Source organism: Pongo abelii, chromosome 2 (genome assembly GCF_028885655.2).
Source record: "Pongo abelii isolate AG06213 chromosome 2, NHGRI_mPonAbe1-v2.0_pri, whole genome shotgun sequence".
NCBI lineage: Eukaryota > Metazoa > Chordata > Mammalia > Primates > Hominidae > Pongo > Pongo abelii.
In genome coordinates this window covers 64,078,080-64,093,063 of record NC_085928.1, presented here as the reverse complement: position 1 = coordinate 64,093,063, position 14,984 = coordinate 64,078,080, and the positions used below count along the sequence as shown (strand labels likewise).

General features: G+C 34.6%; 1 protein-coding gene and 1 pseudogene across 7 annotated transcripts in view; one reads left to right on the top strand and one right to left on the bottom strand.

Moving 5' to 3' along the window:
* ZNF654 (zinc finger protein 654) overlaps positions 1 to 14,984 on the bottom strand; it is an 83,999-nt gene that overhangs the window by 35,140 nt on the left and 33,875 nt on the right. The window lies entirely within an intron of this gene.
* On the top strand, positions 181 to 13,318 carry LOC129058519 (chromobox protein homolog 5-like; annotated as a pseudogene).

The window sequence follows — 14,984 nt, the reverse complement described above, 5'->3', positions numbered from 1 at the left end:
TCTGTAGTTCCTCCTTTTTCAATAAATTATTTGTAAATACTGTTACTAAATACTTTATGTGCTCTTAATAATTTATGATTCATAAAGAAAGGAACATGAATGATTTCCTAATCATGAGCATGGAAAATTATAAAATTATTTATTATTTAGCAATCTTAAAGTAGTACAAGTGACAAATCCCTCTAAATCTTAGATCTTAATTCATCTAGCAGATTCTCCAGTGTAACTACCTAAAGTTGTTTGTATAATAGTTTTTGCTTTTAATCAAAACAAATCACTAATAGACAAATTATAAAATGTAAATATGAGAATATATACGCTTTTAAAATTACATAAAAGACATAAATATTACATAATTACACATTTATAGCACAATCCCCATACTCCATAACCTGACACTTTTATAAATTTGACTACTACAAATTTTAAAATATCAACAGACCAAAAAACGTAAAGCCAATCAAAAGCAAACTGATACACTGAAAAATATTCTTTGATGATTTCCTTAATTTAAATGCTTCTACAAGTTAGGTTTAAAAAAAAAAAGTCAGTAACCTAGTAGAAAACTGCAAGAGAATATTTCGCAGAAAATAAATGCAAGTGGATTTGTTTTCCAATAGAAAAACATGCTCTTATTCATTATTAGGCCAAAATCATAAAGATTAAATACCATTTCTCCTCTCATATTTATGAAAATAAAAGAGATGATGTATTCTACGATGGCTTTGGTGTATAGAAACAGGACCTGATAATCTTGTTGGAGGGAATGTAAATGTTCCTATACTCATCACAATTTAAAATGTACACATACCATTTGACCTAGCAGTTCTACTTATAGAAATTTCATCCTCAAAATATACATATATAAGCTCAAAGACAGAAACAACAATATACATTACAAATGGTTTATAGAAGCAAAAAACTGGAAATATTCCGAATGTCTACCATAGGGTACTAGGCAAATTAAATATATCCATACAATGAAATATAATACAAATATTAATAGAACATTAGTGAGAATATAGCTACATCTATATGAATTAAAAAATTCCAAGATATATTGTTAAGCAAAGACCCAGAGATATATATTCATTACATTATCTTTGTGTAAATGGGAATGGAGGTGAGGGGTCAGGGGGTGGAGGGAACATATACACCAATACATAAAGTTTGTACATTGTCAGACTATCTAGCAGGATATCCAACACAGCAACTGACTCTGCAAAGGGTAAATAAGAACTAGGGGTAAGAAATGAAAGGGTGAATTATTTTTCGTTATTAATCGTTTTATAATTTTTCATTTTACTATTAATAAGTATAAAACAAGCCCAACAAAAAGCATCTCTGGAATCTTCTCTATTCCTAGTAACAAAGCACTAATTCACATCTATCTCATCTTTAAACATCTAATGGACCTCCACTCTTAACATTCCATACTTACTCAAAATCCATGTTCAACACAGCAGTTATTATCTTCCTAAAACACAGAAATGAACCCACTACTTATCAACTTTACAAACTGCTGTTTGGACTGTACCATCTTAAGCACAGATGGTAGTGTGCATGCCCCACTACCAGTTACCTAAATAACATGGTCCAACTCCATGATAATGATATTAAAAAGAGAAAAAACACATGCAAAATAAGAGTAAATAAAGGCAAAACACATCAAACCTTTTCCTTAGAGGAAGTTTTAAGGAAGTCAGCAAGTATTTACTGCTCACAGGCCAAATCTGGCCCGAGGAAGGCCAGTTTTTGTATAGTACATGAGAAATGAATGGTTTGCCATATTTAAATTTTTTTTAAGTCAGAAGAACAGTATTTCATGGTGGGTGAAAATTACATGAAATTCAATGATCAGTGCCAATATATAAGGTATTACTGGAACACAGTCATATGCATTTATTTACATATTGACTACAGCTGCTTTCATACCACAGTGGTAGAGTTGACCAGTGACAACACAGACCTATTATAGGCAGACAGCCTATAATATTTAGTATCTGGTCCTTTACAGGCCCATGGTCTAGCTGTTTGGGTTTGAATCTCAGCTCCACTACTTAATTGATGAGTAACCCTGGGCAAGTTACTTAATACCTCAATGCTTCAGTTTCTTTATTTATAAAACACAAGTAATAATAGTAACTACCTCTTGAAAAGCACTTGGCACAATTCCTGGCACTTAGTGCATAGGTATTTGCTGATTAATAACATAGTACAACCATTATTTATTAACGTGTCACCATCCAGATTTTCTTCAACAATCTATAAGGAAACAAAAGATCTTCAGAGGTTTGTTCTGCTCAGCTATGCATATGTCAATTTTGTTGAAGTGTAACAGGCTAATTATTCTTAAATTATGAAGATTTTTTTAAAATCTGATTAAACTCATCAAAAGATTTCTTTCCAAAAATTTATTATTGTATCATAATATTTAGCAGTTTTTCATGTTGAACATGTTTAATATGTTTCTACAACAAATGTGTTTAATATATTATTTTTTACCATGTTTAATATGTTGTTTATACACTTATAAAAAATTTTAGTCCAAATTATAAGTTATGTACAGTTCACTTACCTAAATTGAAATAATTACCCAGGATATTCCCAAACAAAATGATTTACAGTTCCCCCTTGAATAATGCAGATTTAAACTGTGCAGGTCTACTTATAAACAAACTCTTAAACTTCTGCTAACCCTTATTCTTTTTTGGATTTCTGTAGCGTATTAGTAATTTTTACACTAAAATACAAGAAAGATTTGTGCATTTATCTACCATAGGAAAATTCCACTAAATATGATACTTAATTTTCCAAATAAAAGAAATCCACTTACCAATTTAAGTAAAGGAAAATTAGGTCTACTCTACATGAGTCAAACAATAATATAATAAACTTTTACCCACATTTTATTTAAAACACTCAACTTTTAAGAACTTTTTCTATATATACTAACTGAAGGTTTGATATCTTATAGAAATTTCTATTCAGTCCTACTTAGGAACAAAGAGCATTTGATTGTGGGTAACGTTGACATACTTAACTATTCTAATGCACTTAATCTTCAAAATATTTTCTTCAGTAACATCTTTACTGAGGGAGGAAAAAGTTAACAGTTTTGTTCATACACACACACACACAGACACACACACACAATTAGTGCCCACTTATCCACAGGGGATACATTACCAGACCCCTTCCCTCCCACTGGATGCTTGAAACCACGGATAGCACCTAACCCAATTTTCATCAGTTTGAACATGTTTCTGTTCATGTCTCCCACTCACAAATGTAACGCCTTTTCCATCTTAACTAAGCATCTTAACATGCACCATGTGGCTTTGAATTTTGTGGTTTGAGGTGTGACAGTAAAACTAGCATGAATTTCTTTGTCCCTCACAATTTCAGAGACAGGAAATTTGTTCTCACTGTGAGATTTTAGCAACCTCAGCATGCAAATTTTTTTTTTTTCTGAAGTTGAGAACTTTCACCTTTTCAATTGAAGCACTTTACAGCTTCTCTTTGGCATATATGAATTACCGGCATCACTACTCTTGGCTTTGGGGCCATTATTAAGTAAAATAAGGGCTACCTGAACACAAGCACTGTGATACTCATGATAGTTGATCTGATAACCTAGAGGGCTACAAAATGACTAATGGGCAGGTAGCGTATACAGTGTAGATACATTGAACAAAGGGATAATGCACATCCTATTTGGGATGGTGTGAGATTTCATCATGCTACTCAGAATAGCCTGCAATTTTAAAATGTATTATTTCCGGAATATTCTATTTAATATTTTTGGACCATGGTTGACTATGGGTAACAAACCGCAGAAAGTGAATCCACAAATGAAGGGAGACTATTGTATGGACAAAACTAAAGAAACTATACATTGTATTTTCCATAGTATGAGTCACTAGGTACCTTTAATGATTCTCCCTCTGAAAACAATTAAAATGCTAGATAAAATAGCTTGCCTTGACTAAAAATTCAAATAGCTACACCAGTATATTCTTCCCCACATTTCTAGACTGGAAGGAAAACTGCCAGTGTGACCTTGGAGCTAAGTAGAAAAAGGGAAAAAAAAAAAAACTACTTTGAAAATCTTCTCATGTAGGTCGTGACCTGAATTCATATACCTACATGGTCAAAAAATTCTCAAGCCAAGAATTTAGCTAATATTGGTCCCAAGCTAGTAATATCTCCAGGTACCTGACAAAAACAAATGCAAATTCTTTCAATCCAGGCTTCAATTACCACAAATAAATTCATTCTAGAAAATACAAACTCACAATATAAACAAAAATAATAATGATAAGGACAATAAAAACCACAAAATACAAGGAAACACAGCACTATGAACAAGGCCAAAAGAACGTTAGTCACAGAGACTTTATGAAAATCACACAGAATATAAAATATGGGTATTATATAGTTTAAGAAATGACATTGAAAATATAAAGAACAAGATAAAATTATCAGTAGTCAAAATGCTTCCAGAAATAATAAAATCACTGAAATTAAAAGTCAACAGGCAGAGCTTATGGACGATTAGATACACCTGAAGAAAAAATTGGTACACTGAAAAAATCTGAAAAAATTATCCAGAGTAGCTACAGGAAGACAAAGAAATGGAAAACACAAGAAGCAAGAGTTAAGGAACACAGAGGTGGAGTATACATGTTTAATCATAGTTCTAAAAGGGAAATAAGAAATGTGGCAAAGACATTAACTGGACAAGAATTTTTCACAACCGATGAAAAATCCAAATCCATAGATTCAGGAGAGCCCAGAAAATGCCAATAGAGATAAATAATTATACATCTAGCTAATCATAATAAACTATAAAATACCAATAAAGAGCAGTGGATAAACAGAGAAAGAAATAGATTATTTACAAAAACATGAGAAATTAAATTGGAAAGAAAGGTCTAAGATGCAAATCAGTAAATATATAGGCTAACGAATTTTGACAATTTGAAGTACTAATAAAAATAATCTCATCTAGGCTTTAAAAACAGAGCAAAAACACATGACATCAATAACATATAAGCATTCATTCAGCGTTAGTGTTCCAATGTCATTTTACTGGAGGAAGATAAAGTATATAAAGTGTATACCTCAATAAGTTAAAAGCTAAATTCCCCTTAACTAATTTACACATTTACATACAGTAAAAGTATCTTCAAGTTTTTCTGGGGGTAGACAATTTCATTACAAAATTGCATATCTGGGAAACATGAAACAAGAGAAATGAAAAGGGACTAGCCAATTTTGTAAAGCCTCTATAATTAAATCAACATTGTGTTGGCACACGAACAGACAAATAGGCTAATGAAACAATAGAAAATCCAAAAAGAGACCACAATAGTATGTGAAAATTTAGTATATGATAAAAACAGTGCACCACTGGCTTCAAATTCTTGCACTATTATATTGGGTTTACAGTAGAGACTGAATTGCCAGATACTATTTTAGGATTTGGCCTATGGGCCATATTTTGTGAATCCCAGTGATAGAGAAAAGATTAACCATGTTAAGTAAAGAAATGGAAGACACAAAAGACCTTCGTCAAGCTTTTGCACATAAAAAATATAATGTCTGAAATGAAAAATACATTGTGTGGGATTAACAGCAAATTTGACATTATAGAAGATAATAGTATAATGGGAAAACAAAGGTATAGCAATAGAAAACTACTTAAAAGAGAAAGACAAAAAACGACTAGAGCTATTAATGAGCTGCAGGACAGCTGTTGTTCCCCTTCAGGTAGCATCCCTGAAGAAAACACAATAGTGGTTTCTAAAAAAAGTTTTTTGAGGACATTTCCAAAAGTCGACAAAAATTGTAAGCCCACAGATCCAAGAAGCTTAAGAACATGAAGAAAACTACACAAAACACATTATAACCAAATCTCTTAAAACCAGCAATAAACTTCAAAAGACACCAATGAGAAAATGAAAAGACAAGATATAACATGGGATAAATCACAAATCACATATCTGATAAAGAGTGTATATCCAGAATACATAAAGAATTCTTAGAACTCAGTAAGATGACAAATAATACAATTTTAAAATGGGCAAAAAATTTTGATAGATTTTGCCAAAGAAAATATAAAATAGCAAAGCACACAAAAAGATGCTTACCAACGACAGGACTGAGGAAATGCAAATTAAAACCAAAATGAGATACTACTGTATAACCATTAAAATGGTTATTATGAAAAAGATAAAAAATATTAGTGAAGATGTAAAGAAACTGCTACCCCCATAGGAAACGTTAGAATTTTAATCGTACAGTCACTTTGGTTACAGAGTAGCAGTTTTACAAAACGCTAAACATAAACTAATCATACATCTAACAATTCTATGCCTAGGTATCTACCTAGGAGAAATGAAAAGATATGGCCACATAAGACACATACAGAAATGTTCATAGCCCAAAACTGGAAGTAATCTGAATAGCCAGCAATTGCTGAATGCATAAATAAAATGTAATATATCCATATACTGAAATCTATGAAGCACAAAAAGAAATGAGCTACTGATAAATGCTGTAACATGGGTAAACCTCAAGAACATTATTCTAAGTGAAAAATAGTCATTTAAAAGACTATTTTACATGACTTTTTTGCAAGACTATTTTTAAATATTTTCACTTGGTCTAAGTGAAAGTATCCAAAATACTACATATTCTATGATATCATTTATATGAAATGCCTAGAAATAGCAACTCTATAGAGATAGAAAGCAGAGCAGTAGTTGCCTTGAGCTGGGTAGGCACTGGGGACTGAATGCAAATGAACATGAGGGAGCTTTCAGGGGTAATGAAAATGAAAAACTGGATTGTGGTAACGGTTGCACAACTCTATAAAACTTACCAAAACATCACTGAATTATAAACTGACAATGGGTGAATTATATGTAATTTATAATTTTTAATAAAGCTTTACATAAAAAAGATAACTAGCAATGGGTAAGGAGTGGGGAAATATAGCTGAAACAAGATTGACAATATACTGATAACTGTTGAAGCTAGGTGATAGTTGCTTCTACTACTTTTACTTTCAAGTATACTCGAAAATTGTCATAATAAAGTTTTCTTTTATTATACTTTAAGTTCTAGGGTACATGTGCACAACATGCAGGTTTGTTACATATGTATACATGTGCCATGTTCGTGTGCTGCACACATTAACTTGTCATTTACATCAGGTATATCTCCTAATGCTATCCCTCCCCCTTTCCCCCACCCCATGACAGGCCCCGGTGTGTGATGTTCCCCTTCCTGTGTCCAAGTGTTCTCACTGTTCAATTCCCACCTATGAGTGAGAACATGCAGTGTTGGGTTTTCTTTCCTTGTGATAGTTTGCTCAGAATGATGGTTTCCAGCTTCATCCATGTCCCTACAAAGGACATGAACTCATCCTTTTTATGGCTGCATAGTATTCCATGGTGTATATGTGCCACATTTTCTTAATCCAGTCTATCATTGATGGACATTTGGGTTGGTTTGAAGTCTCTGCTATTGTGAATAGTGCTGCAATAAACATACGTGTGCACAGCATGATTTATAATCCTCTGGGTATATACCCAGTAATGGGATGGCTGGGTCAAATGGTATTTCTAGTTCTAGATCCTTGAGGAATCGCCACACTGTCTTCCACAATGGTTGAACTAGTTTACAGTCCCACCAACAATGTAAAAGTGTTCCTATTGCTCCACATCCTCTCCAGCACCTGTTGTTTCCTGACTTTTTAATGATTGTCATTCTAACTCGTGTGAGATGGTATCTCACTGTGGATTTGATTTGCATTTCTCTGATACCCAGTGATGATGAGCATTTTTTCATGTCTATTGGCTGCATAAATGTCTTCTTTTGAGAAGTGTCTGTTCATATCCGGCACCCACTTTCTGATGGGGTTGTTTGATTTTTTCTTGTAAATTTGTTTAAGTTCTTTGTAGATTCTGGATATTAGCCCTTTGTCAGATGAGCAGATTGTAAAAATTTTCTCCCATTTTGTAGGTTGCCTGTTCACTCTGATGGTAGTTTCTTTTGCTGTGCAGAAGCTCTTTAGTTTAATTAGATCCTATTTGTCAATTTTGCCTTTTGTTGCCATTGCCTTTGGTGTTTTAGTCATGAAGTCCTTGCCCATGCCTATGTCCTCAATGGTATTGCCTACGTTTTCTTCTAGGGTTTCTATGGTTTTAGGTCTTACATTTAAGTCTTTAATCCATCTTGAGTTAATTTTTTGTATAAGGTGTAAGGAAGGGACCCATTTTCAGCTTTCTACATATGGCTAGCCAGTTTTCCTGGCACCATTTATTAAACAGGGAATCCTTTCCACATTTCTTGTTTGTGTCAGGATTGTCAAAATCAGATGGTGGTAGATGTGTGGCATTATTTCTGAGGGCTCTGTCCCGTTCCACTGGTCTGTATCTCTGTTTTGGTAAAAAGTACCATGCTGTTTTGGTTACTGTAGCCTTGTAGTATAGTTTGAAGTCAGGTAGTGTGATGCCTCCAGCTTTGTTCTTTGGCTTAGGATTGTCTTGGCAATGTGGGCTCTTTTTTGGTTCCATATGAACTTTAAAGTAGTTTTTTCCAATTCTGTGAAGAAAGTCATTGGTAGCTTGATGGGGATGGCATTGAATCTATAAATTATCTTGGGCAGTATGGCCATTTTCACGATATTGATTCTTCCTATCCATGAGCATGGAATATTCTTCCATTTGTTTGTATCCTCTTTTATTTCATTGAGGAATGGTTTGTAGTTCTCCTTGAAGGGGTCCTTCACATCCCTTGTAAGTTGGATTCCTAGGTATTTTATTCTCTTTGTAGCAATTGTGAATGGGAGTTCACTCATGATTTGGCTCTCTGTTTGTCTTTTATTGGTGTAGAGGAATGCTTGTGATTTTTGCACATTGATTTTGTATCCTGAGACTTTGCTGAAGTTGCTTATCAGCTTAAGGAGATTTTGGGCTGAGACAATGGGGTTTTCTAAATATACAATCATGTCATCTGCAAACAGGGACATTTTGACTTCTTTTCCTAATTGAATACCCTTTCTTTCTTTCTCTCACCTGATTGCCCCGGCCAGAACTTCCAACATTATGATGAATAGAAGTAGTGACAGAGGGCATCCCTGCTTGTGCCAGTTTTCAAAGGGAATACTTCCAGTTTTTGCCCATTCAGTATGATACTGGCTGTGGGTCTGTCATAGATAGCTCTTATTATTTTGAGATACGTCCCATCAATACCTAATTTATTGAGAGTTTTTAGCATGAAGGGTTGTTGAATTTTGTCAAAGGCTTTTTCTGCATCTATTGAGATAATCATGTGGTTTTTGTCTTTGGTTCTGTTTATATGCTGGATTACGTTTATTTATTTTCATATGTTGAACCAGCCTTGCATCCCAGGGATGAAGCCCACTTGATCATGGTGGATAAGCTTTTTGATGTGCTGCTGGATTCGGTTTGCCAGTATTTTATTGAGGATTTTTGCATCAATGTTCATCAGGGATATGGGTCTAAAATTCTCATTTTTTGCTGTGTCTCTGCCAGGCTTTGGTATCAGGATGATGCTGGCCTTATAAAGAGTTAGGGAGAATTCCCTCTTTTTCTATTGATTGGAATAGTTTCAGAACGAATGATAGCAGCTCCTCTTTGTACCTCTGGTAGAATTTGGCTGTGAATCCGTCTGGTCCTGGACCCTTTTTGGTTGGTAAGCTATTAATTATTGCCTCAATTTCAGAGCCTGCTATTGGTCTATTCAGGGATTCAACTTCTTCCTGGTTTAGTCTTGGGAGGGTGTATATGTCCAGGAATTTATCCATTTAGTCTAGATTTTCTAGTTTGTGTAGAGGTGTTTATAGTATTCTCTGATGGTAGTTTGTATTTTTGTGGGATCAGTGGTGATATCCCCTTTATCATTTTTTATTGCGTCTATTTGATTCTTCTCTCTTTTCTTCTTTATTAGTCTTGCTAGCAGTCTGTCAATTTTGTTGATCGTTTCAAAAATCCAGCTCCTGGATTCATTGATTTTTTTTGAAGGGTTTTTTATGTCCCTATCTCCTTCAGTTCTGCTCTGATCTTAGTTATTTCTTGCCTTCTGCTAGCTTTTGAACATGTTTGCTCTTGCTTCTCTAGTTCTTTTAATTGTGATGTTAGGGTGTCAATTTTAGATCTTTCCTGCTTTCTCTTGTGGGCATTTAGTGCTATAAATTTCCCTCTATACACTGCTTTAAATGTGTCCCAGATATTCTGGTATGCTGTGTCTTTGTTCTCATTGGTTTCAAAGAACATCTTTATTTCTGCGTTCATTTCATTATGTACCCAGTAGTCATTCAGGAGCAGGTTGTTCAGTTCCCATGTAGTTGAGCGGTTTTGAGTGAGTTTCTTAATCCTGAGTTCTAATTTGATTGCACTGTTGTCTGAGAGACAGTATGTTGTGATTTCTGTTCTTTTACATTTGCTGAGGAGTGTTTTACTTCCAATTATGTGGTCTATTTTGGAGTAAGTGTGATGTGGTGTTGAGAAGAATGTATATTCTGTCGATTTGGGGTGGAGAGTTCTGTAGATGTCTGTTAGGTCTGCTTGGTGCAGAGCTGAGTTCAAGTCCCGGATATCCTTGTTAACCTTCTGTCTCATTGATCTGTCTAATATTGACAGTGGGGTGTTAAAGTCTCCCATTATTTTAAAAAAAAAAAACACTGTTGACAAAGGTGTGAGAAAACTGGTTCTCTCTTACCTTGCTGGCAAGAATATAAATTGGTTCAACCTTTACAGAGGAAATTTGGCAGTATCTACCAAAATGAAAAATTACATTCTTTGTATAAATGTATGATAAGTGAAAAATTACACTCTTTGATCTAGCAATTAACTCTACTCCTAGGATACATCTAAGATATACAAATACCCTTGTACATATTCCGGTCATACATGGTAATTCATTAAAGGGTTGTTGATAACAGCAAAGGACTGAAACAAAAACTGTCCATTAATAAGGGACTGGTTAATTACATTTTGATATACACATAAGAGTGAAATACTCTACAGCCAATGTGATGACCAGTGTTCTTTCTATGCTGATGGGGAAAGATATGTAAGTGAAAAACAGAGATACAAAACAGTGTGTACAGTATACTAGCATTTGTCTAAAATGAGAATATGAGTTTTTTTCTTATATATGCATTATATATCTGAAAGGAAAACTCATGAAAATAAGTACACTGGATGGCTACAGATACGGAAACTAGGAAACTAGGGGACAGGTAAATGTAAATGGCAAGGGTATCTCATTGTATACTCCATACTTTTTGAATTTTGAACCATGAACATGTATTACCTACTCAAAAATTAAAAGTGATAAAGATGAAATCTTAAAAGCAAGCCCCTAAACGGGTACATTATATACATGGAACCAGATAAAAAACAGATTTTTCATCAGAAGAAAATGTGGCCAGAAGACACTGGATGGACTTCTTTAAAGTATAAGAAGAAAAAAATTGCCAATCTAAAATTCAATAATCAGTGGAAATGTCTTTCAAAACAAAGGTCTTTGGGTTCTCGTTAGTTTTGGCTAAAGGGAGTCAATGGCAGAAGTCAGAAGTCAGGAGGAAGGAGAAACGAGGGTCTTTCTCCCCTTACCCCTCTGCTTCAAGATCCTCTATAGCAGTAGTTATATCTCTTCAGAGGTACCCTCTCACACAAATCAGTGCTGCTTCCTCTCATCAACCATCCCCTGTCTGTGGGCTCTAGTAATACTTTCTTTTTCCTTTGTCCCTCCATTTCTAGAGCTAATAGCAACTTACCACAATTGCCAATGTTCAGGTTCACCATCTCCTGTCTGTTCTCTCAGATCTTCTAACACCTTTAAAAGTGATTCTATGAATAAGTTCCTTCTACTGAATTATCTAGGATGGTTTACATTTACCTAATTGAATCCTGACTGAAATAGATCTTAATCAAAAAGAAAATGAAGGTCAGTCTGCCAAGCCCTAGACCCGGGAGGGGAGGCCACTACTGACAGCCCAGAGGGAAAGAACAAACTGGGAGTATCTGGGATGCAGTGGCCTTAGTCCTTCAGGTAGAACACTGCAACATGGGAAAGAAAACCAAGCACACAGCTGACAGTTCATCAGAGAATGAAGAGGAGTACACTGTGGAGAAGGTGCTAGACAGGCATGTAGTTAAGGGGCAAGTGGATTATCTACTGAAGTAGAAAGGCTTTTCTGAGGAGCACAATACTTGGGAATCTGAGAAAAACTTGGATTGCCTTTAGCTCATTTCTTAGTTTACAAAAAAGTTTAAGATGATGAAGGAGGGTTAAAATAACAAGCCTGGGGAGAAGTCACAAAGTAGCAAGGAAATCCAGTTTCTCAAACTGTGCTGACAGTATCAAGTCCAAAAAAGAGAACAGAGTGATGATATTGCTTGGGGCTTCGAGATAAGGCTAGAACCAGAAAAGATCATTGGGGCAACAGATTCCTGTGGCGATTTATGTTTTTAATGAAATGGAAAGACAGATGAAGCAGACCTGGTTCTTGCAAAAGAAGCTAATGTGAAATGTCTACAAACTATGACAGCATTTTATGAAGAGAGACTGATGTTGCATGCATACCTTGAGGATGCAGAAACCAAAGAGGAAAAAACAGCAAAGGGCTAAAAGGGGGTGATCCCTGTCACTTCTCTTAGTACATAATACATTCACATTCCTGTCTCTTCCTTTCTCCCCACCCCTTTCTATCCTAAACATATCCTTGAAAAAATATGCTTATCACTGTGCTCTACAGGAGAAAAGATGGTATTGGTTCTCTTTAACATAACTGATAGTCCTATTCATAGAGGGAAAAAATAAAAAAGGAAACAAAAGTGAATTCATTGAAAATTATTCCCTACAAAACAAGGAGCAAATTGTTTCTTATAAAGGGAAAACCTTTTCAAGATACCAAAGCTTAAGAAAACTATAGCTAATAAGCTTCAACCAATAAATTACTAAAAATATATGATTTGCTTAAATATTTTGAATTCTGTAATTCTGTTCATTGCTTCTTATACAGCAGACTTGGAAGAAATTCTTCCAGTGCCTTAATCCTGGGATAATTTCTCATAAGTTTTCTTTGTAAGAAGCAGTGAGCAAAATTTTGTCAATTTTATAATTACAGAAGCATTTCATGTAATTTTTTTTCTTTTTTCTTCATTCCACAGTAAAAGCTGCCAGTATAATATTGTAGTCTAGTTCTATAAACCAAAAATATTAGTGGGAAGGAAGTTAAAAAAAAAAAAAAGTCAGATCTGTAGTTTTTTAATGATCTGACTTAGCACGAGATTAAGCCATTCAAAATAAAAAATTTCAAATGTACTTAAACCATTCATAATGACTATATACATCTTTTAAAGAATAACTTTTAAAGAATAAAGATCTTCCTAATAGTAGCTTGTAGTCAACTGCTTTTTTGCTCTAATTTTTGTATATCCACACTGACCAAGAGAACTATCAAGCTTTCCTTCCTTTAGAATAGAAAAACAATAAATGCCATTTTCCAAAACTACACATCTACAGCCCTCTAGATTCTGATATAAATACTAATGTGGGTGGGAACAGGGTATTTCTTTTCCCTTGATCACTTTCCATCCCTACCAACACAAATACACCAATTAGTAATCTATCTCTTTGCTCATAAAACAACTATAGTCCCAACGACTTTACTCCAAAATCAATAAAAGGAGCAATAAAGACCAAAATTACTGGGGAAAAGATGCTAGTCACAACTAAGACCAAATGCAATACTAAGTTTCTAACGATGGCCAATACAAACAAATGCACTAAGAGTTTTTTAATATTGACTTTAGCTACAACAAATCCTATAAACAAAATATTCTAGTGTAATAGGGAAGAACAAAACCATCTCATGAAGTTTAGTAAGAGAAAGAGAAAGAATTAAGACCACCAACTGCCTCAAAAAAAAAAAAAATATTATCTCTTCCTCAGAGAGAGAAGACAAAGAAATACAAGGCTAGACGACCTAGATTTTTCTCTAAAATGACTAAGTTCACATGTCACAAATGATTAGTAAAGACAATAGATACAAAATTGGTGAAGGTGTTGAATAAGTGTTCGTCAATATAAAGAGTCAGGAAGTAGTAAGAGTACTAGATGCTGTGGAGACGGGCAATACTCATTGGGACCTACAAGACATACACCTTTTGTGGGGCCCAGCCCCCGCAAAAAACAAACGTACCTTTATAATTAGCCTTCTTTCCTTTATTTCCAAGTCATTTCCTAAATTAGTTGAAAGCCTAGACTTAAATTATAAATGCAATCAAGTAAAACTTGATTATAGAGTAGAGACTGAAGTTAGGCTAGGCATAAATGCTGTTTGAAATACAGTACAGTTTAGCAACATAATCAGAAAGGATCAGTGATCTAACATTACATGTGTAGTCTAGTCCAAGAAGATCTAGCCACTCAAAATAAGAGACTGATTATACCCACTTAGCTCCATGAAGACAAGACCCTTTGGTCTTTTCTCTTAGACAGCTTGCCAAAATACCTTTTAGTCTTTGCCAGTGCACACACCAAATACTACTAGCTGAACTAGTTCCTCCTCCAGTGATTCTTGTGGACCTAGTGGCTGTCAGGCAAATACCTGCTGTCCCATAACTCACCTCTACCTGGAATGCTGAAATCTATGAATATTTACTTTCTGTTGCGTAAAAGGAGGCTGTGAAGGCAGCATTACAGTTTGCTTTTCTTTTATGTAAAACTTATAAAGTCTATGTTTTCTGCCTGAAAGTCCACTTAGTTTCAGGGTGTTTGGCTTTGTTCCACCTGTGAAACTTAACTTAGGAATCAGTATTTAACCAGTCTAAAACAAGGCAAGAGGAAAAAACAATAAGCACTTAATTAACTCAATTTGCAAAAGTCCCCCAACCTCTCAGGCTTCGGTTTTCTTATCTACAAAGAATGAATTTGAG